We start from the raw sequence: 21035 nt of genomic DNA on the forward strand, positions 1-21035 counted from the left end.
AAATGGGAAGTGCGTTCAACATTTATTAATGTAGGACAATGCCTGATATGTAGTACGAGCTTAATAAATATTTATTGAGCAAATGCTATTTTATATGTATTTATATTTCAAAATTATATTCTATACATTCAGGATTATATAGTACTAAATCTTACTTTTTTCACTCAATACATTGCAAAAATCTTTCTAAATCACAAAAATTTAAAAAATATTTTGGGCCTTGACCAGTTTGGCTCAGTGGATAGAGCGTCAGCCTGCGGACTGAAGGGTCCCAGGTTCGATTCCGGTCAAGGGCATGTACCTTGGTTGTGGGCACATACCCAGTAGGGAGTGTGCAGGAGGCAGCTGATCGATGTTTCTCTCTCATCGATGTTTCTAACTCTCTCTATCCCTCTCCCTTCCTCTCTGTAAAAATCAATAAAATATATTTTAAAAAAATATTTTGGAAACTAAATTTTATCAATATAGAGATATACTAGTAGTGTATTATATTATTTTAAAAGCTTGCTATTGTGGAATTAATTTTATTTTAAATATTTTTCCATATCACAGATAACACTGTAATAAACATATATATATATATATATATATATATATATATATATATATATATATAAATCTTCATATGGAATTCAGATGGCTACCTTAGGATATATTCCTATACCAAGGATTATGAGTTTTAGTGCAGAGTTCCATATTATTACCTCAAATAACTGAATGAATACACTCTTCATTGAGCATCATAAAAGAAGATTCCATTAAGGGTACAATTCTTATGAAACTAGGACCACTTCTTACTCCAATAGCGATACTGGTTTTGTGACAAGTGTTGTTTCTATGATTAAGACAATTTCTGAAATTAAATACACTTATTGAAGATAACAGGAAGGGAACAGTGTTTTCAAGAGAGTACGCTCACAACAAGCCTCTTCTAAGTGTAAAGAAAGCTGCTTAGCTGCTGTAACTATTGACCAGTAATGATGAGAGCATCCACCACACACATAATTGTTCCAAGTCTTGATAAATCAAGTTTCCTTGTTTCAAGCATTGACAAGCTATTAAATTTATCTTCACCAATGCTTTGAGTTTTAAGAATCCCTAAGTGATCTTGCTTGTAGCGCTTTGATTTTCCTTCATTAAAAAAAATACTTCCAACTAGATCAGACAATAAGAAATCTAATGAAGACTTGAATATGTGCTAACTTTTTACCTCTTAATTTTTAAAATTGATTCTTAAAAGTACATTTGTCTAACAAGGAGTCATCTCTGTTCTATTATAAATTGTCATCAAATTCTGAGCATTTCCTTCATTTTACTGGCATCAAAATAAGTGATATCCTATTCAATTTCTATTTAGTTACTAAGTAATTGCATTCAAAAGTATTCAGTTCTTGCTGTGCAAAGGTCAAACATTCTTGACATCCATCCTGTTTTAGACTGCCTCGATTCCCCATCCTTTTCATACAATTTAACAAATGTTAAAGTAGCAGTTGCAATATTATTTTTTTAAACTCCCTAAAACTTTTGAATGTTATTGCTTTCCATTACATGCAGGTATCCTGGGCTTTTTAAAATTTGCATCCCACCACTCATTTTTACAAAAGACCCACATTAGTACTACCTACTTTCGCTAACCAAAAGAAATCCGAAGAAGATTTTCATTTTTACAAAAAAAGGCAAAAAGTGAAAATAGTGTTCAGCATGTGTTGGCAGCAGTCATTATAAAGGCAGCACCATGCCCTGCAGCGAGAGTGGCCCCGCCAAACCCCTTCCCAGGCAACTACATTCGGCATCTCAGCATCAAGCTGCCAGAGCTGTGAACTGTGTCTGTGAACTCCTGTGCTGTATCTCGGTTTATTTTGCACATCTATTAGCAATATGTGTCCTAAGGTATCGGAAAAGCCTGAATGCTCATAAGGGTGTTACATTGAGTGTAAAACTGAACATAATTAAGAGTATTTGGTATGAGTTGGTAGGTTATTTTTTTTTTTTTTGAGTCTGGGAACACTCAAATTTTTCCCATATAAATTAATGTCAACTGCTTCTTCGCTTTATGCCATTTTGGTTTACAGTAAGTTTTCATCGGAATGCTCTACTTTCGAGTAGTGGGGGGGAACCACTACAGTGTTGACCCAAATAAAGAAGCAAGCTCAAAATTGTCAAAAAAAAAAAGAAAGAAAAAAGAAAGAGAGGTGAGTTCAATGGGGAATAGCGGAAAAAGTACGATTTGGAACACACATACTGTGGCAAGCTACAGGCAAATCCACGGAGGGTTTGGGGTAGGCTGCTTTATGGGCAGGGAACAGGAAGTGGGGAGAGTTTAGAGTCTGTTAAAATGAAATCAAACAGAGACCAGCTTTGAAAATCCCTCAAGCAGACAAAACCAATCCAGTCACACAAATAAAGCTCAATTTAGACCAATTTGGTGAGACCAGCTCGGCCTGGGTTGGTCTTGTTCACATTTCTGGAAACAGAGGTTTATAAGCCTATGGTTTATGAGAACTGTCAAGGTTGATATAAGGCTACCTGATTAACACCCTAATATTTAAGAAAATGCCACATGATCAGTTTCCTGTAAACCAGGCATTTATAGAAAATCATCTACCAGTCCTTTAGTTTTGTTTTTCTGGGGGCACATGCCTGAGACTGTCCACTCTATATCCTCTAGTTCACTTTAGATTGAAATTCTTTCACAACAGTATGATCTCATTTTGATAAAAAAACAAACTATCCTCATGCAGGTATGTAATATGTATTTGTAATGAGAACAGGAAAGAGTCCAGAAAGATAAGACATTACTTTTTACAGTAGATTGTTGTGGGAGTTCACACTGGGGCAGTGAGTGAGTTTAATCTGTTGCAATGATTATGTGTTACACGTTTGCTCTTAAAGACCCACAAAGGGCTGGCCAGAGGGGCTCAGTGGTTAAGCATCAACCCTTGAACCAGGAGGTCACAGGTGGATTCCCTGACAGGTTACATGCTGGGGTTGTTGGCTCAATCCCCTGTGTGGGGCATGCAGGAGGCAGCCAATCAATGATTCTCTCACATCACTGATGTTTCTCTCTCTCTCTCTCCCTCTCCCTTCCTCTCTGAAATAAAAAATATATATGTAATATATATACATATATATATATGTATATGCTATATATATTTTTTAAGCCAACAAAGATTTTTTAAATATACTTTTATTGATTTCAGAGAAGAAGGGAGAGGGAGAGAGAGATGGAAACATCAATGATGTCAGAGAATCATCGAATTGGCTGCCTCCTCCAAGCTCCCCACTGGGGACCAAGCCCACAACCCAGGCACGTGCCCTTGACAGGAATCGAACCTGGGACCCTTCAGTCTGCAGGCCAACACTCTATCCACTCAGCCAAACTGGCTAGGGCAAAGATTTTTTTAAATGATGTTATCTTCACAGAAATGTGACCTAGCCCAACTTAAAAATAATTATCTACTCTGGAGTTACTTTTCTGATACAGAATATAATACACGTTGGTGGGTAAGGAGCCAATCCTTGTGGGTCCATCTTTCAAGGTTGATTTTAGTCAAAGGCTTGCTCTCAGACTATAGGGTTGTTTTTCTCCTTATAAAGAACTAGGTGAAAAGAAGCAAGAAGAAACTTTGCTCTTATTTAGATAACTTTCTAAATGCCTGTGTTAACATGCCCTTATGAGTAAGACTAGTTTGAAGGCATCCTTTCTAAAGGCACAGGGAGGTTAACCCTCCACACTGGAGTGTGTCACTAACCAGCCAGCTGCCTCACTGCTGCGCACAGTCGAGCGTGACTATGTGTTTTATAATGTAAAACGAAGGATGCCCCAAACGACTATTAAGTTCTGCAAAGTTAGTGCTGGCTGGGAAGAGCACCAACTTTTTTCTGCAGCTCTCCCTTGAAAACTACTTCTGGGCAAGCTCCAAAACAAACACCGTTTTCCCCTTAAGGAATCCACCCGGGATTTTCCAACCCCCTTCCTCTTCTTTACCTCTGAGACCGAGCCAACACGGCCTTAAACGCCTGCATTTCAAAATGAGATGACAAAGGTAGGTGTGTAAGTGTGTGTGTGTGGGGGGGGGGGGGGGGGGGCGCAAGCATAATTTGCCTTTCCACAAAACCCAGGATTCAGAAAAGATAAAATAATTCCTCTTTCGAAATCAAGGGACTGAAAATGGTGTGTTTTTTTCTTTTAAAAAACACACACAAAAACCCAAAAAACAGTTCGACAGCCCTAACGTCTAGTTTTGAGGCAGTTCATCAAACCTGAACACAATCGTGGGGGAAGAGGGAGAGCAGGAAGGGAAGAGAGAGACAGAGAAGAGAGAGAGAAGGGAAGACGGGGGGTGATGAAACTGAAGGCAGGGAGCAGCCCAGGGGTTCGCTCTCACCCTTACCGCGTCCTCCCCGGCACACATCACAGCACGACGATCCCGAGTCCCAAGAAGCAGGAGAGCAGCCAGGCACAGATCCGGAGAGCGGAGACGGGCGGTGCTTCCACGCCAGCCATCTGCCTCGGGGATTAAAAAAATAAAGTAAAAAAAAAAAAAAAAAATCACTTCTCAGACAGCTCCCAACCTCAGCTGCGGGAGCTGGAGCCCAGCCGGCAGACCGGCCGCCTCCTCTTCCCTTTCCCCGTCCCGCCCCCGCCGGCTCGGGAGCAGCTGGGGCCCCAGCCAATCGCCCGCCGCCCGCCGCCCGTGACGCCGGGGCGGGGCCTGCAGCTGGGCCGCCGGGGCTCCAGCTGTGGGACCAGCCGCCGGTTCCCCAGCAGAAGCCCCGGTGGCCCCGGGCCTCACCTCACAGTACAGATGCGCTGCGGTTGACGGTCGGGCTCCTTCTTGTTTTGCTGAAACTCTGTGTAACCAGTCACCCGTTTACCAAGGCCTGCAACGCGTGGCAATTATTTTTTGGAGTGTAAAGGAATAAAATCTAAACGTTTAATGTTATTGTTTTAGAACTAGAAAAGAAACAGAAAAATAGCTCAGTTCTGATTTAGGCTTTTTTTTTTTCCCACTCCCTGACATTGATTCCCTCCCTCATTCAATAGAATGTGGCTTTATCCACTCACCTGCCAGACTCCGTGAGCTTAAAACTCACAGCTTTAAAAAAAAAAGTTGGTTTTTGTTGTTGTTGTTGTTGTTTTTACTCCTAAATTCCAACAACCTGTCTGGTCTCTCAAAACTTCTGACCAACTAAGTGCTTTGAGAAAGGGAAAGGGCATTTGTTGAAGGCAGAACCAATGGTGGCAATAATGCAGGCCGAAACCTGATGGTCACTGGCTGCCAAGTGTCTGATCTCCCAGAAACAAAATTAAAAGAGGAGCAAAAGCCTCCAAAATTCTCCTGTTTGGTGCCTGTATCTTCCAGTGTCTCAAATGCGGAGCGAGAGTGAAGAAGACGAAATGTCCATCCACATGTTTGGCTATTAGCAAAGAGCTCACCAAGACAGACACATGGAGCTGCCTGCAAACTCTCCCCGGCCAGCCTCGGGAGGCTGAACAAGTTCCTTCGGCGGAGAGAGGTGCCTCTCCCAGGCAGCGAGAAACCAGTTCTGGGTGTGGCTTCCTGCGATGGGCCACTCGGGAACCCTCGGCAGGCAAGGGCACATCTCTGGAGTTTAGTCGGCTCAGGGAATAAACCAGCCCAGCGGAGCCCACGGTTACTCAGGTGGCCTCTGAAATTCCTGGCCCTGGTTAGACGTTTTGCAGTCATGGGACTGTTCCTAACATGACTTAAGAGAAAACAAATGTCCTATCAAGCCAGTCTTCTTGAGGAGACTTGAAGTGGGCGTCCCAGAGGCTCCCCAATCAGCACCGAGGCTGTCCTCCTAGGGGTGGGCCTTCCCGGGAGGAGTGTGCCAGAGCCATTCCGCAGACGCCGGCACTGCAGCCGGTTTGGACTGCTTAAATCAGTGGTTTTAACAAGCTACACATCAGAGCCAACTGGGGAGCTTGATGCCAAGGCCCCACCCAGGCCAATGAAACTGGAATCTCAGGGGGGTGGGGCTCTGGCAATTTCCTTTTTTTTTACACTCCCCAAGTGATTCTCATCTGTAGCATGCATTGAATCACTGCTTAAGAGGTAAATTATTGTCTTAGAGCAGTGGTTCTCAACCTTGGCTGCACATTGGAATCACCTGGGAATCTTTTTAAAATCCTGATTTCTGGGCCTCATCCTCCGGAAATTCTGTTTCTTTGTTATGGGGTGGGGCCACAACATTAGTAACAAAGAAACAGAATTTCCGGAGGATGAGGCCCAGAAATCAGGATTTTAAAAAGATTCCCAGGTGATTCTAATGTGCAGCCAAGGTTGAGAACCGCTGTCTTAGAGAAACATCTACATTATATTTAAGTAAAACCAAAAATGCACTAGCAGATTAATGTGAAACATTTTGAAAATCCAACTTATCCTTATATATATTTGTATATTTTAATATGAATGAAGAAAATATGTGGTAAGATACACATCAAAATTGCTTAGTTAGTGTAGAAGCGTGAACGTGTGAAGGGATATTACTAGCTTCCTATTTGTGTCTGTATCATTTGACTGAACAAAAGGAGTATGTATCCCATGTATGATTTAAATATACCTAATCAAGTTTTAAAAATGAATGCTTCTGAATGTCATTGAAAGTAAGCACTATGAAAGCGGGCTTCAGTTTGTTCCTTTTTGCAAATGTTTCTTGAATATTTAACTTTCTTTTTTTAAGGGTCACTTCTATTTTCTAACAAAGTAAATAAATAAATCCATAAAATCTTTAATTAACACCTTAGCTACCAAAATGTAAGTATTAATCCATGCAATCATTGCCAAATTTTTGCAGTTACTTTCTTATAATTTCAGAAATATATTCAATTTTTCATGTACCTATCTTCTCATGAAATTTTTAAAAACTAATATTCAAACTATAACATATAGATAGATATAAGGAAATTTCATCTTTTCCAAGTGAAAAATTATTTGTAATTAATATCTCAATACTAATAGCTTTATAATTAGTTGCCAGTAGGAAACATGTAACATAATAGTCAAATATCTAGGTTTGATCTGGCTTTAAATCTTAGTTCTGCAAAAGTGTAGATATATGATCTTTGGTACCATCTCTAAGCCCCAGGAATAAGATGAATCTAATAATATCTACTTCAGTGTAATTAAAATTACATTAAGCCATGCAGCTAAATTGCTTATGAATGTGTAAAGCAAGTAACAGGTGCTTGATAAGTGATAGTTATCAATTTATTGACTTCTATTTTTCCTCCCTTTTCTAAAACATACTCAGAGATTATTAACATGGCAGCAGTGAACTAAAAATGTATTAGAAAACAATGTCATAAAGCAGTAAGCATAATTATCCCTATGACCAATGATACTGCTTATCTAGTGATGAAGAAACATATTCCTTTAGGCCACTGCTTTCACATGTAACACATAAAACAATGTTTTGTTTGTTTGCCTCAAAATATTTGACATATACCATTGTTTCCTAAACACTGATATTTTCTAAACACAAGCTGGGTTTTCATGGTTCATAATCAACCATTTTTCCCTCTGTACTTATCTTATTGACTTATGAGGTTATTTCCCAAGATCAGCTTTCTGACTAACTTTGGACCAAAAAAAAGAAGTAAATGCCTCAAGCAATTAAGGCTTATTACTTATAGATGAACCCTGATTTTAATAGCATCATCGCTGCATTTTTTTCCTCTCTTTTTTTTCTTTCCTTCATATTTACTGAGCAGTAATAAAACATTTGTATGTCAGGCACTGTTCTTAGTAGTTTACAATTCTTACCTCATTTCATCCTCTTATCAGCCCTATGAGTTCAGTGTTCATTTAGAGATGAGAAATCTGACATGCAGAGAGATACATGGCATAGCTAATAGGTGAAAGATGTGAGGGCCTGCATTCTATTGTGGACTATTCAGCATTACTTTCAATGACTTAGGAAGGTGAGTATTAAATGATTTTTGTTTGGGGGGATGGTAAAATGATGCAATGACTATAAATAAATACCTTCTTTAGAATAGAAATTCTATATATGGGATGGACAAAGGGATGTTTACAGTTGTTTGTATGAAATATGACATGCAGGTTATGATCATTACAATAGCTTCATTAACTTAAAATAATGTCATCAGGAAACTGTAAACCTACTTTTGCCAACCCCTATATTTTGGAAAAACATCAATATTAACAGCTGTAAACTTGACCTTAATTTTATGTGTTCATTTCTTAAAAAGAGGAATTGCATTTCTTTCTCTTTGTATCAACTGATTCACTTCCTTCCATTTGAGAACAAGTTGGCTTTTAATCTTTCTAAAGAACCTTTGAAATGCAATGATTACACAGAATACCAGAAAGGGAACCTCTATAATGGCGGAGATCCATGCTGGTCCCAGAGTTCTAGGTAAGTCCATCGACCCCTTCTTAATCTTTTTGTAATGTGATGAAAAACCCTGTTAATAGGACAGTAGTGGAGTTCTCACATGGATCGATGGGCCTTTAGTTCAGGAAAGATAATTCTTCAGTCCCTTACTTAGACAAAGATAGGCCTCAGAGCTTTTGTCTGCATTTAGATGTAGTTAAGACAAAGAGGTATACATTTCTCTGGAGAGTACATATTTTGCCTACTGGCCAGAAAAGTCAGGAGCCTGGGAGCTTTGGAAAGGTAAGAAGACGGGTGATAGCTCTACCCAGGGAGCAGATGGGATCCAGCCTCTAGGGAAAGGCATGCAAACTTGCACCAGAGGTGAAGGAAGGCTGGTGACTAATTCCCTGAGCAGGTATGGTGAGAGACTTTAAGGAAATGATGTCTGATAGTCATTTTTTTAAAATATATTTTATTGATTTTTTACAGAGAGGAAGGGAGAGAGATAAAGAGTTAGAAACATCGATGAGACAGAAACATCGATCAGCTGCCTCCTGCACATCTCCCACTGGGGATGTGCCCGCAACCAAGGTACACGCCCTTGACCGGAATCGAACCTGGGACCCTTCAGTCCGCAGGCCGACGCTCTATCCACTGAGCCAAACCGGTTTCGGCTGATAGTCATTTTTAAGTCATTTGCTTTTCTGCGGTGCTGCATACCTTACAGATCAGAGTTCCTCAACAGGCTACGGTTGTATAACCAAATAACAATCTCTCAGCTCTGGGCTGGTGCATGGGACCCGGGGTGTGTGGAGTTCATCATGGACAAGGAGAACCGTGGAATTGAAGAAGAGGTCTGTGATCCAGGTTCCCAAAGAAAACAGTGACAAGGCCGAGGGAATATTTAGGGGGGGGCTGATAAGGAACACCACTCCAGGCCTGGTTCCAGTTCTCTCTTTCAACAAATCTTGGATACTTCTCTCTGTTTTCAGCTGTGGGGACTGTTGCACCTTAACACGTATGTTCTGCAAGTTAGAGCGCTCACATTTACCACCAGAAGTCACCTCTTTGCAAATGACAAAACAGACTTCAATTCCACGTGGGAGCCTACTGCTCTGGGGGACGTCTCTTTTATGGTGCCAGGGAGAATGCCTAAACCTCATACTTCTTGTCTGAATCTCTCTGGTTTAGAACATCTCTCTCCTCTCTCTCTGGGAGCCACGGGGCATTCTAGCATCTATTTCCCAGTTAATGCAAAGTGTGCAGGGGCTTCATATATTTATATAGCAAATGCTTACTGACAGTCTACATGGTGACTGGCTGGTGCTAGGGACCCAAGAGTGAACAAAGTCTTTGATTTCATGGGCTTTTTAGCCTAGTCTGAGAGAAGAGCAATAATCTGACATTTTTTTTTTTTTTTTTTTTTTTAACCAATGGAGAAAGTTTAAATACTGTGGAAGCAACCTAGGTGTTGTGGACAAGACTTCCTGGAGAAAGTGATATCTAAGATGGAATCTGAAGGATTAAGAGAAGTCAGTCAAATGAAAGTGTGACAAAGGATAAGACTGTTTTGGGCAAAGGAAAAACTCTGGAGGTGAAAGGGCTTTCCTATTTGGGATTGATGTCATGATTAGGGTTGCCATCTCTAGGATGGTTTAACATTTTTGGCTCCATATTTCAAGGACCTCCTACAAGATCATGGCCAACTCTCCGTTCCACTACCCTTTTCCTACCTTGTCCATCCACCTGTCTGTCCTCCACCTGGGGTCGCTGCCAGCACTTTCTCCCCTCATGTTTCCAGGTTGTACTGCAAGAATATTGCAGAATCTTATGAAAACAAGCCGATTATTTCCTCCAAAAGCCCCAGTCAACTCAATGGAGTCCACACTCTTAACAATCTTTCAGTTTAAATGATTCCTTATTAAATCCTCAACTAAACCTGCTTCTTCTAACGGAGCGCCCACCAAGAGCCAGGCACCGAACAATCTAAGTCCAGTCTCACCACCTTCTCTCACTACAGTTGACTAGGCAACATACTGCTGCGGATCCAAGCCCCCATGACATGTGACTCCCATCCATTCGTCTCTCTCTCCATTCCTGAATTTCTATGGAAGTGGTTCTCCCTTCTTTAGAGTAAGAAGTTCTATTTCTCTCTGAAGTTCATATCTTTGGCTACTAGCTCTTGGCCAGGGCTTTATGTTATCAAACATTGCCTCTTTTTAAATCACCACTTGGTTTCTTTTCACTGGATTATTCCTCTCAGCCTACAAATAGTTAATTTAGAGATGAATATATATGTTTTATATACCAACAAGAACAAAGAATAAGAAGAAGAGAGGAACGAAGGAAGGGAGAGAGAGAAAGAAGGAATTTTATGGAAAAAAAGAAGAGGAAACAAAACAAACTTTTCTCTTGATCTCAGTCTTGATCAAACTCTGGTTTTCTCTTTCTCCTTACCACATTCCCAACATTTACTAGAACTGTCTTAACGTTTACTAACTCCTTAAGCCTCTGAGGCCTGGTTTCCTACCTTTTCTCCCCTGAACTCTATCAAAGGTCACAATTCCAACTGTCAGATTTGCTTCTCTCCCATTGTCCATTGTCACAACTGACTTTCATGACCCTTCCCTACACCTGGAGCCCCTCATTGAAGAGTTGCTGGTGTTCTTCCTGTTTTTTTTCTTTTTTTAAAGACTCCTGGCTCATCTGCTTTTTTGTTTACCTCAGACACAGGTGGTCTTTCCAAGGACTGAGGTAATTTTATTTATTATCCTGGATTTAGTTTTGGTCTCTTGGCTCAGGATTTCCAAATTTCTTTCTGCCCTCTGCTGAGCTTCAGGTGGGCATTTCCAATGCCCGGGAAGCACCTCCTCCTGGTGGCACTGTCATCTTGGTACCTCTAGAGCGATGTGCCCTTCTTTTTATGCCTGTTCCTTCCATTTCTTCTTCCCATTTCCCTGTCAGTCATGTGTAGGCAGGGCTGGCAAACTAGTGGGGCCCTGTACCAGAAGCTAATTATCATGGGAGACCCAAGAACCTCTTGGGACTTAGTCATTAAAAAACAAAACAACAACAGGCCGAGTTGATTGGCCCAGTGAAACATCTTACTCCTTGTAGGGGTTGGATGATTCTAAGTGAACATGGTATCTTCCCCTTAGAATTACCTTTGATCCTCTCCCTTAACATATCACCACAGAACCTCAATACCAGCTTGTAAAGTGCTAATAGAATAAATTTTTACAGTGGAGGTATGAATCAGGTATATGGGCATATACAAGAGAGGGAATTAACCCTCCTAATGGGACAGGGGAACTAGCAAGTTTTAGATAGGATTTGTCGTTTGAGTGGGCCTTTGATATGACTAGGAATGCCCTGATGGGGAAATAAAGAAAAGGCCTCTAGCAAAATGCAAAACAACAAACAGATACGAGGAAAAATACAAACACATTGGAGTATATGGCACCTTCGAGAATTTGTTAGTTTTTATGTGACAGGTGCACAGCAGGGAAGGAGAGAAAGAAAATTGGGAGTGCACTGTGAAGGTTTTTGAGAAGGACAGTTGTATGAACCCAGAAGCCCAGGGTAGGACAGGCACTGCAGAATGAGAATGATGAAATGACGGCCTGAAACGAGGAAGTAGTGTGGAAAGGAAGGCATGCATTCCACAGTCTTTGCAAGGTCAGATCTTCCCTGTTTTGATAAAAACAGAACTGCACCCAACAATATAGGTTGTGTAGCCTGCAGGAATGTTATTGCCCTGCAGTGATGGGGTCATTAGAGAGGCCCGAACTCCTCAGAAGAGCCCAAACTGGGCAGGCTGACTGGCTGAATCTTAGCTGCTGCATTTTTGGTCTGACAGGCGATACAGGACTTAAACGGTGATAGGGAGTGACATTCATTCATTGAGCCTAGTGTAAGTTTCCATGCTGAATGTAGTGATATTCGTGCCATCTACTGGGTCAAGTGCCAACTCTCTTCCTTGAGTGATTTTGCTGATCAAGTGTCTCTATTACCAGGAAAAAAAAAAAAACACAATAGAAAAGTCAATATGACCAGGGAGGGGCACTCAGTGGAACTCAAAAGTTCAGAGGATGTTCTATTATTTCTTAAGCTCAATAGTGGTGTATCAGTCAGGATTCTCCAAAGAAATGGAACCTAAAATATGTGTAGAAATATACAGAGAGAGAAAGATGGAGAGATTTTAAGGAATTGGCTGAAACAATTGTAGAGACTGGCAAATCCAAAATCTCCAGGGTGGGCGGGCAGGCTGAGACCCAGGGAAGAGCTGGTGTTGCAGTTTGAGTCCACAGGCAGCCCGCTGCTGCCAGAATCCGCCCTCTTTTGAAGGTCAGTCTTTTTCTATTAAGGCAGTCAGCCGATTGGGTGAAGCCCACCCGTATTGTGGAAGTTAATCTGCTTTACTCAGAGTCAGCCAATTTAAAGTTAATCGCATCTAAAAAGGTACCTTCCCAGAAGGATAATGTTCAAACAAACATCTGGCTACTGTGACCAAGCTGATACATAAAATTAACCATCACAGGTGGGTAGATGGGTGGCCTTTAAACTGTTAACATACATTAAACATTAAAACACAGTCAGTATCTTCTTTTCTGCTGGAGACTGAGATTATAATGTGGAATACAAGCTCCCAAGGTTGGCCAAGACAGTTGTGAAAGTCCCCATGAGCAAATAATAAAAGAGACTTAAAAAAAAAAAAATAGATACTCCAAACCAGTGCCCCTGGAATGCAAGGGAGTCAAATATGTCAACCAGCACCTCCAAAACAGAAGGCTAGGACAGGCAGGTCTTTCCTGCTCTCACTTGCTTGGTCCTGGCCAACGTTATCATCTCCAATCAATAAGCTCCCAATTGCAAGTTCCGGGCATTTGCTGAAGTGTTTGTTGAAACCTGAAGGGGAGAATCAGAAAATATCCTAGCCATTGCCGTCCTGGATCAGAGAGGCAGAATGGAGAGGCAGAAAAGCGAGCTGGCTAGACCTCAAGTGGCTGATTCCCTTGCTGTGCCTAAAACTACTTCTGTTGACACATGCTGGCACGGACTATTCCTCTGAAAACTGTTATTGCTCAAATCTACCCAGGGCATAATGTTCAATGTTTGGCCTAATTTGGACCATCTGTCATCCAGGAGAGACGCATGTACTAAATGCACAGTGAGTGTAGAGCAAGACAAACATTTATTTTTCTGTTTAACCAAAATGATATTTCTTAACATTCGTGTGCTTGTTGACGTCGCCTAAATCAGATTTTAGTTCACAGGTACTAGGGAAGTTCATCATTAAAGGAGCCTGGTAATGAATCCTTTTAAGATGTTAAATTTTGTTATGTCTCTTTTCTTAAAAGAGGGCACTACTTATGTGCAGTGTGCTTCATGGGCCTGCTAAGCTCTGAGTGGTTCTTTACCTGGTCCCCTGGTAGGTTACTAGGGTTTGCATAAGATCCATTTGCTGTCATTGATATAGGGCTCTTATAAGAATTCTTAAAAATTTTATGTGTGTATGCATTCCATTAAATCAGCTCTTACAGATTCTAAGAGGTCTTATGTTATCCTTTTATACAGTCTAAATTTGCCTAGTTTAATTTATACTAACATTTCTTTGATTTTTTTAAAAATAATCTTTCTTTGCACATAGATTAGAATAAAATGGATTGAACAAAAATGAACTTACAAAAGTGTCTGTGTTTTATCTGTGGATTTTAAAAACTTACCATCTAGAGCAGGCAGGGGTGGGGAACTTTTTGCTGCCAAGGGCCATGTGGATATCTATACCATCATTCGTGGGCCATATAAAATTATCATCTTAAAAATTAGCCTGTTATCTTGGTCAAACAGTTAATTAACTCAGCCCTAATGCCTTGGCAAGGCCAGACCAAATGATTTCGCGTGCCTTATATGGCCAACGGGCTGGACGTCCCCCTGATCTAGAGCATACGTTATGACTTCCACTCATCTTTCTCCTTATGTAGCAGCATGTCAAGTGGATAACTCTGCTGTACCACAGAAGAGAGTCAGACACGATTGGCTTTACTGAACTGTGTTCTGCTGACTTTGATGCTGTGGTCAGAGTCTGCATCGGACTTGACCACTGTGGCTTTAAATCCTAGGAGTTTGTCCCTCTTCTGTAAGAGGAAGTGAGATCAGCTGCCTTCTGAGGCTAAACACTGTAATTGCCTAACAGTTCTTGTTTCGTCCTGCTCAGCTCTATAATTTAGCGAAAATGCCGACAGTGGGGTCAGCTTAGAAAAATCTACTTGCTTTGCTCTGGATCTGAATATTCCTCATAATACTATATACAGAAATTTCTTTTTTGGTATCAAATTTTGATTTACAAATTTGCTCACTTGGGGGTATATTCTGACTTTGGGTTTTATTATCTATCCTTCTGGTTTGTGTGATTCCTTGCCACTGAATTGCTATGCTCATCCTTCCTGCCTATGGGTTTTCCACCCATCTCTCAACCTATCTGCTCATTCCTTCACCACCAGGAGTCTGACTGCCCTGACAGCGCGTTCCCCTTCCTCCCAACTCCTCGCTTGGGCCTGTCATGGGAACTTTACTTTCATTTTTGTTTTGTTTTGGGAAATTTGAAAGATCTAGAAAAGTATAAAGAACATAGAGCAAATGTACACTATCCTATCATGTGGAACTAATCACAGTTGCCATTTTGGATTCTGTGCCTTCATCCTCTTGTTTCTTCAATGAAATATTACAGATATCAATAAAGTCCTTTTTAACACTACTCCAAGTCTTATTTCCAGAAGCTGCCAATATAAGTTGTGTAACTTTCCAGACCTTTTAAAAACATATGCTGTGGCTATTATTTAAAAACATTTTAACTAATATACATTGTGGTGATGATTGCATAAATTTAGGAAACCCCAACAAACTATACATTAAATGGCAGGATTTTATGATATGTACATTACAAAGCTATTTAAAAAAACAAACAAAACAAAAAAATGTAGCACATTTAAAGTGAAAAATCATCACTCAAAAATTTCCTGGGGTGACCCTAATGTGCTATCTTCTTGATTAAGAACCACTGGCTGAAATCCTAACAGCTTACAGATGTGGAGTTCTCAGTACAGTGATTAAAAGAGGTGGCAACTGAGTAAAGGGAGGTCTTCCAGGCACAGAACCTTCATCAGAAAGACTAATTGAGCAGTTGACATGCCATTAGAAAAGACAGCCAACCCCTGAGGATACTGTGTAGATTACAATGCATTATGTCTAAGGTCCCAAATTGCAGTTCACTCAAGTATTTCACTTGAACAGAGCAATTTCAGAGCTTTTAAGATGTTGCATTCCGTAGTGGTACACTGAAATAACTTGTGTGCGATCTCTACTGCCCTTTTAAAATCCAAATGTCTGTCTTAAAGATTTATTTAAAGGAGAACTCAGATGGCCTGAGATAAAATATTTTTGATAACAAAATAGGGAATAAAGAGGTGTTAAAAGCATTTCTCAATTAGTACAAAGCTCAGAAAAAAAAAAGACATAGCCCTTCAGTTTCTTAAGTTTGTTCGCCAGAATGAAATTATTTATGCAACTAACTTTCTAAGAAACTGTTTTTACAGACAAGATCAAACACAATACCTCCCAAATCTTTACAAATAAGCTATTCATAACTTCTTTCAATGCAATAGAACCAAAGCCAATGTAACATTTAAATATTTCCTGTATGATATACAATACTTTCAACAATAAAGATTTTTTAAAAAATTCCTGTATGGTTATAAGATAATAATAAAACTCATTTAAACTTGAAGGTCCCTGTCTCTCAACAATTTATGAACAAGAATCATTTTACATAGATTGCAATGCAAATCACTAAGCACATCTATATTGTAACATATCTAATTAAGGTGAACAAATAAGTCAACTTTAAGTCATAACGTAACCTGAAAAGCAGGTTTGAAATGATTGAATAGGTGTGAAAAGTCATAGACTATTTCTTTTATTAAAGGATGTCATAAACTCTGAATAATGAATTAATAGCTTTTCCTGATTCTTCCAACATTTGTCAGAAATTATAATGAATGAAACGAATGTGGTCAGTTCATGGGTGAAAGTTGAGAGCTTAGAATTTAGGGACAAAGGAAAGTTATCATTTAAAATTTACTACTAAGACTCAAACCACAATGATGCAGAATAGAAATTCCCAGCGTAACTCTGTGGAAAAGAAGTGTTTCCTAAATCTTGGTCCAGGGTCTATACCAGCGGTTCTCAACCTGTGGGTCGTGACCCCTTTGGCGGTCAAAAGACCCTTTCACAGGGGTTGCCTAAGACCATCCTGCATATCAGATATTTACATTACGATTCATAACAGTAGCAACATTACAGTTATGAAGTAGCAACGAAAATAATTTTATGGTTGGGTCACAACATGAGGAACTGTATTTAAAGGGCCAGAAGGTTGAGAACCACTGGATACGAAACAAAAATAAGGGTATATGGCATCTGGTGAAAAGGAGAGTCAAAGAAACAGTTATTTTTCACAGTTGAGATGAAAGAATGCTTTTTTTTTATCCCAAAAATACCCCTAGAATGAAAATGGATAGTTTATCACAATTTGGAGGGAACATATTTTAGATTTATCATTAAAGTAGTTAACCTACTCCAACCAATACCAAAATTGGTATGAGTGAGAGGCTGCTGAACCATATCCTAAAATACGTAGTTAGTGGTTGGCGGAGGCCTGAAAGCTAGGATTCATGCTACTCAGTGCCTTTGACAATTTGGAAGGCAGAACCCGTGCTGAGACTAGTTCTAGACAACAGGGTGGGAAAATAGGTCATTATCACTGTATAGTGGTTGTTACTGGTTGCATTTAGCAAGATGTTGGAGGAGGAGTTCAGGCAAGGTCTGGCTATTTTTAAAGCAGAAACCAAGGTATTGGCACTATTGGTCTCTTCTGAGGGCTGTGAGAGAAGGGTCTGTTCCAGGCCTCTCTCCTTGGATAGCCAGGCTATCGCCCTGTGTCTTTTATATCGCTTTCCCTCTGTGTGCATTTCTGTGTCCAAATTTCCTCTTTTTATCAGGACACTGGTCACACTGGATGAGGGCCCATTCTAATACCCTCACACTAACTTGATTACCTCTATAAAGACCCTGTCTCCAAATAAGCTCACGTTTTGAGGTACTGGGGCTCAGGACTTCAACATATGAATTTTAGTGGGGATAGAATTCAAGCTGTAACAAAAGAAGAGATATTGGGGGACAAATGGCAGTTTGTGCCACAATGCCCAAATTATGATGACTCTCACCTTAAGCTTGGATGATTGGCACAATCCATCTACCCCTGCCCAGGATTTATGGGCGTTCACAGGGATGAATCAGCTCCACTTCTCTCTTTAGCTTTCCTTATCAAGCCACCACTAGCACAGACCTGCTAGCATAGGGTGTATGTGTGTGAATGACTACTGCTACCAGCTAAAAACAATAGCTAACCTTGACTAAGGGCAACTTACATTCTAGGTCAGCCGTGGGCAAACTACGGCCCGCGGGCCGGGTCGGGCCCATTTGAAATGAATAAAACTAAAAAAAAAAAAAGACCGTACCCTTTTATGTAATGATGTTCACTTTGAATTTAGATTAGTTCACACAAACACTCCATCCATGCTTTTGTTCTGGCCCTCCGGTCCAGTTTAAGAACCCATTGTGGCCCTCGAGTCAAAAAGTTTGCCCACCCCTGTTCTAGGTGCTATGTTAAACACATTGTATGCATTATTCCATTTGAATTTCACCACTTTATTAGGTGAGTGGTAGTTTCTTCCCTGTTTTCAGGGAAAAAAAACAAAACACAAACAAACAAAATCCCCAAAACAAAACAAAATGAAAAACCCTGAGATACAGAGAATTTACCCAAGGTCATGTGGCTGGTAAATGACAGAGATAGAATTAGAACCCAGGTCTCCCCCAACTGTGACCACTGACCTATATTGCCTAAACAGCACTATAGAGAAGCCTAGATGGGTTTCAGAATCAGATCACATCCTGGGAGCTGAGACTGTCCAACACCCTGCTTTCTGGAACCCACTGATCTTTGGCCGGAAAATAGGAATAAGGCCACTGAGAAGGGAATCTAATAATGTCTTCTATGTGCCAGGTCAGACTCATTTCAAGAACTTTACATATGTGAACTGACAACGACGCTGTAAATTCTGTGCTGTCATTATAACCAATTACAGATGAGGAGCCAGAGACACAGAGAGGTAAAACAGCTCGCCTAACATTATTACGTGGGCAGTAATTTGCCAATCTGGGGTTTGAACTTTAGGTTAGCTCTATGTTTTTAACCATCCTTACAAGTAAAATTTGGAGGATGGGGACTAGAACACTCGCATCAATAGGACTAGAAGAGCCAGAAATATGTTTTGAAAACCTCTTGGATTAGACACATAACATCCTCTTACTAATCAAAGCATAAATAATAAGCTCTCTTTCTCTCTCACTTTGTGAACTATTTAAGCTATATTTGTTAAAAGTTGAATTCCAAAGAAAAATTCTTGGTACCCAGTGTTGTCTGACAGTGAAACCGGGACCTAATACTTCGTCCTCTAACTCTTGTGCCCTGCTTGCTGTGCCTGTTTGCTCTGAGTAATCTGTTGTATGGCATTAGGTATTCACATCACCTCACAATGCCTTTCCTTCTTCATTAGGGACATGAAGCACGAAGACTGAGACCACCAATTCCAGACTCAGACCAGTGACTTCGCAACTACGGCCTATGTGACCTTGTTTCCTCATCTTTAAAGTTGGGATAACACCCACCACACAAGGCTGTAGAGAGGATTAATAAGATAAAATATATAAATTGCTTGGATATAGCAGATTTTTTTAATTTCAAAGAGAAAGAGGGAGGGACAGTGGGAGGAAGGAAAGGAGTGAGGGAAGAAGAGAGAGAGAAAGAGAGAGAGAGAGAGAGAGAAACATTGATCTGTTGCCTCCTATACACACCTGACTGGGGATGGAACCCACAACCTGGGCATGTGCCCTGACCGGAATCTGGTGACCTTTCAGTGCATGGGACGATGTTCCAGCCAACTGAATCACACTGGCCAAGGCAGCATATAGTAAATTCCTGATAAATATTATTATTGCAATTATTACAATATGTAAAATTAGGTTTGTCTTAGGAAATAGACCTTGCCTTCAGTAGACTTATTAACAGATATAAATTAAATAGTGTTGTGCCCAGATTACAAGATTCCCAAGAAACCACATCAGGGAGCCAATTCGATGTAAAAGCATAAGAATCTGTATTCAAGTTAACTTGAGCTCTCCATCCACCAGACTCACCGACACATCGGCTAGCCAAGTGGCCAAGAGAGAGAGCAAACCCCTCCCCAAGATCGGTTATATAGGGGGAGGTTGGAGTAAGGGAGGAGAAAGGACTGTGCTTTGCCGATTGGCCAGGCACAAGTCGATGTCCCGTTCCTGGGTGTGGCTAGCAGAGTCTTAGACTTCCGTGAAGAAGCTCCTTGCCCAACACGTGGCCAAGGTAAGATGTAGGACGTAGCCCTTACCCTGGGGGAAGGTGGAGGGCGTAGCCTTCGCCCTTTCATTCCCCCCTTTGTCTTGGAACTTCCGGCTCAATCATGAGACGGACTGCACTTTTATTCCACCGTTGCTAGAGGCCCATACTGGGCATATTTTAACAAATGGTCTGGTGGAAGGGGAAGAAATCATTTTAGCTTTAACAACTTTTATTGAAATAGGATTTTTCTTCTTAAAATTCCTCCATGGCTATCAAAAAGCCAAATCAAGATTAATTTATCTACTGTCCTGATGTTTGCATAAACACAACAAGAATGGTGACTGACTACCTTTGCTGGAATCTCATGGTTGAATCTTAATGTGCCCCGTAGGGCCAGGAAGCCACGCCATCCAGCTGCCATCAGGCCCGCCTGCAGTATCTGCTGAGTTAGGTGAACCCCTCACCTGTAGCAACTCCACCTGAGCCCACGCTCCAGGCTTTAAGCCCATCTCAGTAGCCCTCCTACTTGTTGCGGCCCAGAGCGTGTGGGGGCTCCACAGGAATGCAGAGGCATTCCTACTGCTCCCTTTTTATTCTTACCAACCGCCAGTGATGGTAGGGCATCGGCCTGACATTCCAGCGCCAGCCATCTTCAGGGCTTCCAAGCAGAATACCAGGCTTTCTTCGTGGCATTTTTACTGGCTTCAAGTCTTTAGAGCTCAGACAGGGCTTTTTAAAACATGATACTCCAGTCAAAGTTTTCCGTTAATAAAATCACTATTAGGAATCGGTCTTATTGAATCTATGCAAAGAAATGTATTGCCATGTTAGCATTGCCAAATTTCGGAGGAATTACATAAGAAGAAAGACCTACTGATTTATTCTAAGATTTTCTGACTTTCCTTGCCAATTTTTTTTAATTGTTGGCATTAAACTTTCTTTCTATGCATAACCATGCCTCAGATCTTTTACTCTAAATAGGCTTTTTTCAGACTATCCCTGACATGGGCATGGTCACAAAGGCCTGCAAGCAGTACACAGGCTGCCAACTGTTAGCTGTCTCTCAACAGAGACCAAAACCTGATGGGCACCGTTCCCTGCCCAGGTGGGCACCTACCCTCTTGGCAGCTAGGCACCCTTTACTTTTTGGGGTTCACCCCATATAGTTTCC

At 40.9% G+C, this 21035-nt stretch overlaps 1 protein-coding gene across 3 annotated transcripts in view; it reads right to left on the minus strand.

Annotated features, from left to right (window-relative positions):
• Window positions 1-4938, minus strand: part of ATP10D (ATPase phospholipid transporting 10D (putative)) — a 79542-nt gene extending 74604 nt beyond the window's left edge. The window contains exons 1-2 of one of the 3 annotated variants that reach the window (XM_070397100.1): window positions 4797-4938; window positions 4395-4507 (exon numbers count right to left, since the gene is read on the minus strand). The gene's annotated coding sequence lies outside the window, so the exon portion shown is untranslated. Of the gene's footprint in view, window positions 1-4394; window positions 4632-4796 lie in introns of those variants that run through there. The other 2 variants (XM_070397110.1, XM_070397094.1) reach the window with 2 other exon arrangements.
• Between the last annotated feature and the right edge of the window lie 16097 nt (window positions 4939-21035).

Source organism: Myotis yumanensis, unplaced genomic scaffold (assembly GCF_028538775.1).
Source record: "Myotis yumanensis isolate MYYU_CA2020_CCGP unplaced genomic scaffold, mMyoYum1.0.hap1 SCAF_1, whole genome shotgun sequence".
In the NCBI taxonomy this organism is placed as follows: domain Eukaryota; kingdom Metazoa; phylum Chordata; class Mammalia; order Chiroptera; family Vespertilionidae; genus Myotis; species Myotis yumanensis.